Source organism: Nyctibius grandis, chromosome 4 (genome assembly GCF_013368605.1).
Source record: "Nyctibius grandis isolate bNycGra1 chromosome 4, bNycGra1.pri, whole genome shotgun sequence".
Lineage (NCBI taxonomy): Eukaryota > Metazoa > Chordata > Aves > Nyctibiiformes > Nyctibiidae > Nyctibius > Nyctibius grandis.
Window position 1 is genome coordinate 27,508,882 of NC_090661.1, and position 10,162 is coordinate 27,519,043.

Below are 10,162 nucleotides of genomic sequence, written 5' to 3' on the forward strand. Positions count from 1 at the left end.
GGTATTAACAAAGAGGCAGCCACATTCCAGTGCTGTTCTGCTCAGGACCCCTAAATACACTGGTATGTGTTGGGGTTTAAAATGTTTCTAGATTGTTTTGGCTATACCTCTCTTCTTCATGAACACTCAGTGCACAGCAGAGACCCTCTTTTTGCTTCTCCTACATATTTTTGACTTATGCATGTGAGAAGTGCACTCCCTGCTTTGCCAAAGACCCCTACACTGTGATGAAGGGTAGCAGAGTGTGGAAGCTACCTGCCGGCTGGCGCAACATTAGCTATAGAGGGCTAACTCTTCTTTTGGTCCTGGATTGCTGCAGGTGTACTTATGCCCAGTTGTTAAGTGCCGTTCACCAGGGAGGACCTATCAGACCTCTTTATCTGGCCTTTCTGCCCTTGAAAGCCTCTGAGGCTGCTGAGACAAAGTAGGGTCCTGATCCTAGTGCTCTGTGTATTCAAACATGAGGATGGATGGACATGTTCTGTATAGGGATCAGCCCAAGAGCTTGAGGGAACAAAAAAGGGGAAAGCTACCATTTTTGGTAAAACCAAGAAAACCAAACAGTAGTTTAAAAACTGTTTAATAACTACATCTGCTTGAAATTGTTGTTGAAATGCATTGTGAATTTGTAGTAGCCTTCTGTAGTGAAATTCTTATTCTGGGTTAGCACATGTGAGGAACTTGGTTAAGTCAGACTCGGAAAACTCAGTCAAGCCTCCACCAGCCACAATAGGGTGAACTGCCTCAGAGCTGTTTGGAAAAGGGGTGATACAAATAAGGAAGTCTGAAGTCATAGGTGAGCATTTGGGATTAAATGACCGCAGAATGTTAACAGCAGCTAGTGAACCAAAAGGGATGTTTAACAAGCGTAGGCTGAAAAGGAGGTGGGGATGGACAGATTCAAACACTGTTAACTTATGGGAGATTGAAGTATTGCAAACATCTTGTTGCCTGCCTGCCAAACAGAGAAGGAATGAACCTTTTACAGCACACTGGATGTCTTGAAATGTAGTCTGCCATGTACAAAGAGATCTGAAACTAATGCTATTTAGCGCTTTTGTAAGACCACAGAAATGCCTCAGCTCTTGCAAGGTCTTGCTCAAAGTATCCCTAGCACTGTACTTCCTGAATGGGGGAGTCGGGTACAAACCAAAAGAACAAGGCCTAAAGCATTTTGTTCAGAATCAGTAATGTCACTTCTCAAGAAAAACAAAGTATTCCCAAAAAGCAATTAAAGATATAGCAACAGCCATTAAAAATGCCTGGATTTAGCTATGAATTTACCTGTTATTCTAAGTCCAATATTTGAAGAAACTTCTAAGCTTATTCCATGTAATTAGAGGTGTCAGGGTCTAAGCACTTGGATTTATTTAAAGATCTAGTCTCTGCTTTCAATACTGTCTCCCAGGTGGAGTATTGTACAGTAATTGCAAGTGTTCCACTGGCTGACCCACAATTGAATGATTTGTTGCTGCTTTGTCCTAACACATGTGAATGTGAAGAGAGTATGCCTGCCAGGCTTGTGAGATAACACAGACAAAAACAGTCAGGGATAAAATGACCCGAGATGTGCTATAATGAATGTGGAAATTTATCTTGTTAGCCTGGATGTTTTCAGACACTAATACTTACCTTTCACGTAAGGTCAAAAAATTCTAGAAGGGAGTTACGAAGGATAACATGGAGGCTTGACTTCAATTCCTCTTCTGAGTTCTAGTCAGGCTATAATTAGGGATGGAGTTAAGCATGGCCACAACCTGCTCTGAGGATAGAAATGTCCAGTGGACAGGACTTCTGATTACAGTACAAACAACCTGACATTGCACAGGACAAAGTCTGAATAGACTTGTTTGTCCTAGGAAAACATGACCACCTGATCATCATGGGCTGCTTGAAGGTTTCCAGAAATAACGACATACTGCAGCTTATGTGAACAAGTCCCCTAAAGGAATGTTTGCACATCAGAACTTCCTGCCAAAAGCTGAAGTAATGGACAGGAGACAACATATTGAGAATGAAGAATTGCTTGGCTGGACTGTACCTTGTAAATTTTGGCATGGCATTTAGTCCTGGCTACCCAAAACCAAATGGATTAGTATAAGAGAGCTTGTGTAGTAAAGAACCAGCTGGAGGGGAGAAAAAAAAACCACAGACATCTGATGATCTTAATGATATTAAACTAATAGCTCTGCCTGGAGACTTAGTTTTCCATAGAAGCAAATGAGGTTTTGTTAACCACAAAGGCTCTAGTTGAAACTTGTCATCCATGCCATGCCAAAAGTTTTATGTGTGAACAGAGATGCACACATGAACTAATTGCTGTGCCTGAATTCCAGAAGGCCAGCAAAGCGTATTCTTCCCCCATGGCTTCTGTAAAAACATACAGATGCACCTCTGTGCCTGATGGGCAACACAGTGAAAGCATTAACTAGTCATATTTTATTTTTTTAATAAAGCCAGTCCTTATGGAAAGCTTGTACATCTGTGGTTGGCAGATAATTAATTTGGTTCTGACATCTTCCTAGAAAAGAGTTTCTAAAGTATCACACAAAGCTTGGATTTCCTGTTGATCATGAATTTTCTAGGAAGAGGAAGTTAAAAGATTCTCTATGACAGATCACACCCATTTCCCCAAAGCAGCAGCTGAGCTTGCTCAACCCATTAATGATGTTTCTGCCCTGTTGGCAAAATCTGGGTCACAGAGCCCACAGGACAGCTGTGCTCTGTGATGGCAGCGGTTAGCCTGTAACTCTTGGTGGCACTCCCACAGCCCTACATGGAGCTTGGGGCCATTCGTGCTTCAGTTTACTTTCCATCCCACTTCCCCATCCCCTGCATCCTTGTGGCTGCTTTGCTTGGCACAAAGTGCTGAGGCAGGTGCAAGTATGTGGCAATCCCACACGGAGACCCCTCAGAGCTGTTACCAACTGTCCTGCGCTGTTTACAGATCTGGCTCAAGGCCGCAGCCGTGCAGAGCTCAGCTCTGCTATTTCAGGCAGGTTCTCACTGACTGAAGCGCAGGCTCTGCACGAGCTGGGGCTGCCTCAGTTCCATTTCTAGAGCTGCTAGCATTACGCTTATGGGCAGCAGGCTGCAAAAATCCGCTCTGCTTGTGAAAAAATCTGGTGCTGGAGTTAAAATGGGCTTAAACACTCCACTCAGACTGGTAGGTGATGGCCTGTAGGGTAACTGCCCAGAGACTGGCTGCAGACTGGTCATGGGGCTGAATGTGAGACAAAGCCAGTGCTGCAAACTCCATACTGACCCATGGAAATGTGGTTGGAAAATACCCACTACAGGATGGCAAGAAGGGTTGTGCAAAACAAGCAAGAATAATAAGACTGCATGATATGAGGCAAAGTGTCTTCAGAGGGACCTTGCACAAAAAAAAAAAAAGGAGAAACCGAAAAACACTTGCAAAAAGTGTTGGACTGCTGCCCAGGTCCAGGCTACGAGGAGCTGGAAAACTCAGGGACTGCAAAGGATTGAGACTGTTTACTAAGCTACCTAGGTTCTTAGAAGATCAAAGGGGATTAATATGAGAAGATGTTTCTGGAGAAGATGAACCAATCCTTGCTGAAAGGGCGTTGGGGGGGAGGGTGGCAATGGAGTAGGCCCTGTAACTGGAAGAAATTGGCTGGTTTTCTGTTGGAACATCTTGACTAAGCAGCATGGCTCCAGTGAACTTCTCCAAACCAAATTTCAGGCCAAATCACCTCAGCTGCTTTCAGCACATCCATTTTACTGGCCATGTCCTCCTGTTTTTTGTCATCCAGTAACACTGCTTGCAGAGGTTCCTGGTTTGTCAGTCCCTCCACTTAAGGCAATTACAGCTGCAGCTTGAGACTTCCTTTCTCCACAAGCAGCATAGTGGTGGTCGGCACTTCTTCCCCCTTAGTGTAGGGGCCCATAATCTCTCCTCTTCAGTCTCAGCACTTTCATTGGGTCCAGCTATTTACGGATCCTGTGGTCCCTTCCTCCCTGTGTTTCCTTTCTATCCTACCAGCTGGAAGTATTCTTCCAGGTCCTATGCTCTGCCCCTTTGACTTCACTACCTCTTTCCTTCACAGAATCACAGAATGTTAGGGATTGGAAGGGACCTCAAAAGATCATCTAGTCCAATCCCCCTGCCGGGGCAGGATTGCCTAGACCATATCACACAGGAACGCGTCCAGGCGGGTTTTGAATGTCTCCAGAGAAGGAGACTCCACAGCCTCTCTGGGCAGCCTGTTCCAGTGTTCGGTCACCCTCACCGTAAAGAAGTTTTTCCTCAAATTTAAGTGGAACCTCCTGTGTTCCAGCTTGCACCCATTGCCCCTTGTCCTGTCAAGGGATGTCACTGAGAAGAGCCTGGCTCCATCCTCTTGACACTTGCCCTTTACATATTTATAAACATTAATGAGGTCACCCCTCAGTCTCCTCTTCTCCAAGCTAAAGAGACCCAGCTCCCTCAGCCTCTCCTCATAAGGGAGATGTTCCACTCCTTCTGGAGTCTATTGTTTCTGCTTTCAGCAGGAGGCTGACAACGAAAGTCACTGCCCCCAGCTGTGACCACACTAGCCCCTTCTCCCACATTCTCCTCAGGGCTTCCCCAGAGGTGCCACACAATTCCTAAAGAATGCTACATCCACAATCCTATGAATCTTTGTCTCACTGGTGGCCCTGCATCCCGTCTACACAGTGTGGCCACCCGTGGAGCTGAAGAACTGCTACCTACTCCCTCTCCACCCAAATCCCTCATAATAACCTGTTTCACAATGGTGCTTGCACCCTGTGGTAATTGTATGTTTGCAAAAGAGCTTCATAGTAAGCCAACAGCTTTCTCATCTTGCCTTGCTTGACTTTTCCTTAGCTCTGCTTGCCCTCCTTTCAAGGGTCACTGTCTTCTGCTTTAGGCATGCTCCCTACACTTCTTGTAGGGGCTGCAGTCACCTAGTCCCTGTATTAGAGGGGTTCAGTTTAGCAAACTCTGGAGAGTGGGGTGATCTGCAGGGAAGAGAGTTTACACATCTCCGCTGGAAAATTTGGAAGGTGGTGTCTGATAGGAGGACAGCCCTGCCAGCTCTCACCTCAAGCAAGTCAGTGCCTGTGCTGTGGACTGCCTTCGAAGGAGGGTGAGGTAGCTCAGGGCCTGCTCACTGCCCAGTCTCACTACTTTGCTTCCATATGGTGTGACGAGCATGACTTGAAGCTATACATCACTTGAGTGAGTGTCACCTGCCAAACAGCCTGCTCCTGGCAGGGACACCTAGAACATCGCCAAACTGACCATTACAGCAAGGTCTAAAACTTGTCCTCAGATGCAGGAAATCCCAGGGCACATCTGCCAGCTCAGCCCTGCTTTGGGGTGTCCCCAAAGCCTCCCAAGTCCTGAGTACCTGCCATGCCAGTCAGAGGTGATGTTACCAGATGTTTGAAAATAAACATTTTATTATAATATTGGAAATGGAGTTACAAAAGAAAAGCCTGAAGACACACATATACACACACACTCACTTAAAAACTAGGTTCTCAGGAGCAATCGGGAGCAGCATGCCCCTTCCATCAAATGCCAGCAGTTTTGCCTGGCAGCACAGCAACACTGGCTGGCACAACTGAAAGGGACAGTCCTCTCTTCTCCCTGCCAAACCTTCCTAGCCCTTCCCTTCCTTGCTTCTGCAACCGCACGAGCAGGAGATCAGCTCAGCAATGCAATGACAAGCAGCATTTGAGCAGGGCTAGGTACACAACTTTCCTCACAGCCGCCACTTGCCAGAGCGGGTACAAGGGACAGCATGTGCAGCAGGACGAGCCTTTCAGCTGCAACACAACCCCAAATTGGATCAAGCCAGCCATGACTGTGGTCCTCAGTATCTCTCCAGTTACCCATCCGTTGTGTTCCTTAATTTGTGTGTTCTTTCTACCTTTGCTGGCTTTTCTCCAAACCACAACATTTGTAGGACTGCAGTAAAATTGTGTAAGTTGTAAACCTGAACAAATACTCACTCTACACATAGTGTATTAGCTCCTTATCTTAGATCTTGCTGGAAGCATTGCATGGAGTCAGTGTGTGACATGACTGCCTGCCTCAGTGCTATACTTTTTTGTAAGGAGGCAGCTACTAAGTGCACTCAATCCGGCACGCTGGCAGGCTGGTCACCCATGACCCTTAGCCAGCTGCTTGCCTTGCATCAATTGACTTAGGGAATGCAGGACAGCTTGCTGATCTGACAGAAACCAAACCCAACCAAAGGAGAAGTTTTCTATATGATCCTTGAAACCACAGGAAACTGGGAGCATCTTCTTACACACTCTGGGAAGGGACATACCTGCTGAGAACCTGTCCCTTACTCTAGCGAGAGGGAGAACGCTTTCTATCTGATTCTCCTTTCCTCCTCTCCTCCATCTGTGGCTATGCTTGCTCTTTCCACTACTGGAAATAGCCAGGCTGCCCTGAAATACTGAGCAGAGCTCTCTCCCAGGGATACTGACTATCCCCAGGGGAAAACATGCAATTACTTAGTGTGTGTAAACTGCTTGGTAAAGAAAAAAAACACAAAACCACACCTCTGGTGTTAGGAATTGCTGCTCTTACCGAGGCATCATTGTAGATTCCTGGTACCCCACCACTCACACTGTGATCCATGGGAAACTCTATCTCCCAGTTATTTTTTGGGTAATTTACTGGATTTGCTGCCCCACTTTCCTAATCTTCTCATTCATCAAAAGCATGAGGCCAGCAGGTTTGAGTAGGAGAGCAGGACTCAGCCACCTAGTCCCCCTCCTGCACAGTTCTTTCACTTACATTCTTCGCTGGGCAGTGGGAAGAGACCGAGACCCCTGCTCCCCTCTGTCACCCTGCTTCTGGACAGACTCCCAGAGAAGCACTTTCTCTTCCTTTTGGCTCAGACCTGCAAGTGCAGGGCAGGTTTTATCCCCCTGACAGCACTTCACTCCCGAGCCTCTCCAGCATTCTTTCCTAGTAACCTCATGCCCTCACACAAGACTTCTCTACTGGAAAATTGTCCCCAGTGGTATGGAAGACTCCAGGAACAAGCCTAGTCACAGTCCTTTGCTTTCATTTGCTCTCTTGGATGATGCTGGGGACTACCTTTTACTGACAGAGGTGGGTAACAGCAAGGTGATCTCCGATTAGGAGGCTACATCGGGCTCAGGGTCTGGTGTCACAGCAGTCAGGAGGAAAGAAGCAGATGTCAGATGTGATGTAGATGGACAGGGAAGCTGAGGGCCAAAGAGCAGGCTGCCAGCTTGGAGCTTAGAAATTCAGCACCAAAGCACACGAGATGCAAAAGAAACAGATGCAGGAAATAGCAAGAACTGTGCAGTGACAGCACACGCTCGCAGAGAACAGTCAGCAGCAGGAGGTCTTTCCTGTACTGACAAAGGCAACAAAAAGCAGCTGACTATTTCTCAGACCAGCAGCACGCTCTTCCTGCTGCCTTTATGTAAAACTGAAGGACAGGATCAGCAGCCTTGCCAGGACTTGGAGCAACCAGCATGGGCTGGAAGGCTTGCAAGGGACCCAGCTGAGGTAGAGAAGCTTGAGTAACCCTTCTGTAGCAAGCCTTCCTAAGACACAGCACCATGAACAAAAACTGTGCACCCTCCATGGAGGAGAGGAGCCTGCACTGTATCTCCCCATGTCTTCTAGCACACACAGTCAAAGACGAAGTGTGACACTGACCTATTGGCCTCTGAGGCTGCCTTGGCTCCTCCTGGGCACATGCTGTTTCTCTCTCACAAGCCCCAGCTAGGGTGACATTAGCATGAACAGACTCTGTCCCTCCTAACCCCTGCACGACATCTCCATCACACAGCCAAACATAGACCTAGTGAGAACAAAGCCAGCGGAGGAGTAGAGCAGCACCACACAACAGATGCTGACAAGGCAGAAGCAAGCAACTCAGGTTGAGACTGCCCGAGCCAACGTGAACACCACTATTTCCAATGTACACTAATCACCTGAACTTGTTCCTCTACACAACAAGATGCAGCTTACACAGCCTCCACCCTGCCACCATACTCTCCTGTCCTTCTGTCTAGCTTCAGCTGTCAGGGCCCTATGTGTACTAACAGGCCTTAATAGTCCTGAGCAGCCTCACCTGGGGCCTCTACACACACCCCTGTCCACGGGGAGGGGGGTGAGGGGGGTGAGGGGGGTGGGGTGGGGGAAGGGGAGAAGGGAGAGGGTGTTTTCATTTAAGCTCAGCCCAGAGCTACCAGTCCCTGTCTGAGCTAAGTTGGAGGAGTTGTGGTCTCTGGCTGTGCCTTGTTGATCCTGACCTCAGCCTTGCCTCGTCACCACAGACATGCCTGCTAATCACTGGGCCTGATCCTGACCAGTGTATTGACTTCCCAGCTTGACTGGAGATAACCTCATCACCATGGGCCTGCCTGGCTATCTCAATTCTTTGTCAAACCTGGCCACTACCCTGGGCCTGCCTGGCTCTCCTTGCTCAGGTACTGTGGGGATGGATCATGGCTGACGAAGGCCCAGGCCTGCTGGCCCTGAAAATGCCCCCCCTACATCTCTCCTTGCTGCAAGCCAGCCAGGAGCTTTCACAGCCAGCCCTTGCTGCACCCTGACATTGGCTCTCCTGGTATGACTGCCAGGACAGCTGCACCGTGAATGGGATCACGGAACTCAACTGGTTTAAAAATAACTGTGAGGAAAAAGCTATCGGTTACTTTTACCTGAACTGATTCCCCAATACTGTTTGTGTAATCCTAGAAATAGGCATATAGGCACAATTAAGGTAGCAGTATAAGAGCAACAGACACCAGGGGCTACTTAAGACAAGACTGCTGCCAAGAATGAGCCCTGGCAGGCTAGATGAGGCTTCACTACCCAGTTCAGAAACTCGTCTTTGAGTAGCTCGAATCGGACGTGTCAGCCAGAAGCCTCTCATCTTACTCTAAGGCAATGTGCCTCCCATATCAGGTCTCACTCTGATCATGTAGTTAGGGCTTTGCTGATTCCCAGAACCTGCAGGGTTTTTTTTTCCCAACAACTTGGTTGTTCCTGATTGCATCTGTATGTCCGAAAACTTTACAGATCTTGCTAAGATCATGGATCCTAGGTTCCCATTGCAGTGACTTCTACAGTCTACCTTACATATCTGTAGAAAATGTGGAAATAAGTGAAAACATTTAATTTAAACTGAAAGTTGTCTTGTCCAGATATTAGTACATTTTCACTGTTTCTTTTGGTGACAAGCTGGTGCTACAGAGCAATCTCCTTTTGGAGGTACGGAAACGCCAATCTATTCCATCCCACTAACACCATGCTACCGATTAGCTGTTGTTGTTGCCTTTCTGAACCTCTCATTGCGCCGCAGTCACTTTTTTTTTTTTTTTTTGGCTAAAGCATGAAATCGCCTATGTGCCATTGGCTTTTAGTTCAAAGCACAACCATATCTTTTCCTATTTTTCTTGCATTATAACTGAATGACTTTCTACTCCATTCCCTCCTGCTTCCAAGCAGGTAATATAGTATTTTAAGGCCCTGACACCATCTTTGGTCTGAAGTAACAATTTCCCTACCTTGATTACTGCCACAATTACTGCACAGGATTAGGCAGTGCTGCTTGAGAAGTCTCCAGCTGACCAAATAATTTCCCAGTCTGTTTACTTGTGCTAGTGTACCAGGCCCGGTGTGCTGAGGTCCAGCTGCTGCAGCTGTAAGCACTCATCTGAGCTTTTTCTCAGGCAGCAGCTTAAGGGAAGCAGGTATTGCCTCCCTACTATTTTGCTATTCTGCAAAGCCTCTCTCTGTCCGGGCCCGCAGAGGCCCCCCAAGAGGAAAGGCAGAGCCAGTAAGGCTGCCCGAGACCCCCGCTGCCTCCTGCCTGCGCTGTGAAGGGGCCGAGGGGACACCGTGAGCAGCCAGAGCTGACGGGGATCTCAGGCGTGGAAACGTCCCGTTCATGTTTAGGCTCAGAAAGCGGTTTGCAGAGGACGACGCCGTAAAACCCGAGCAGCGGCGGGGCCGGCAGGCCAGAGCAGTGGACGGGGTGATGGCGGTGCTAGCGCAGGGCGCCGCGGAAGGGCCCTGACCCGAAACGCCCACCCCTGGGCGCCGGGGCCGCCCCTGAGGCTGGGGAAGGGGGAGTCTCCCGGCCCCCCTCCCGGCGAGCAGCCCCGCGGGGTGCGGCAGTTGCAG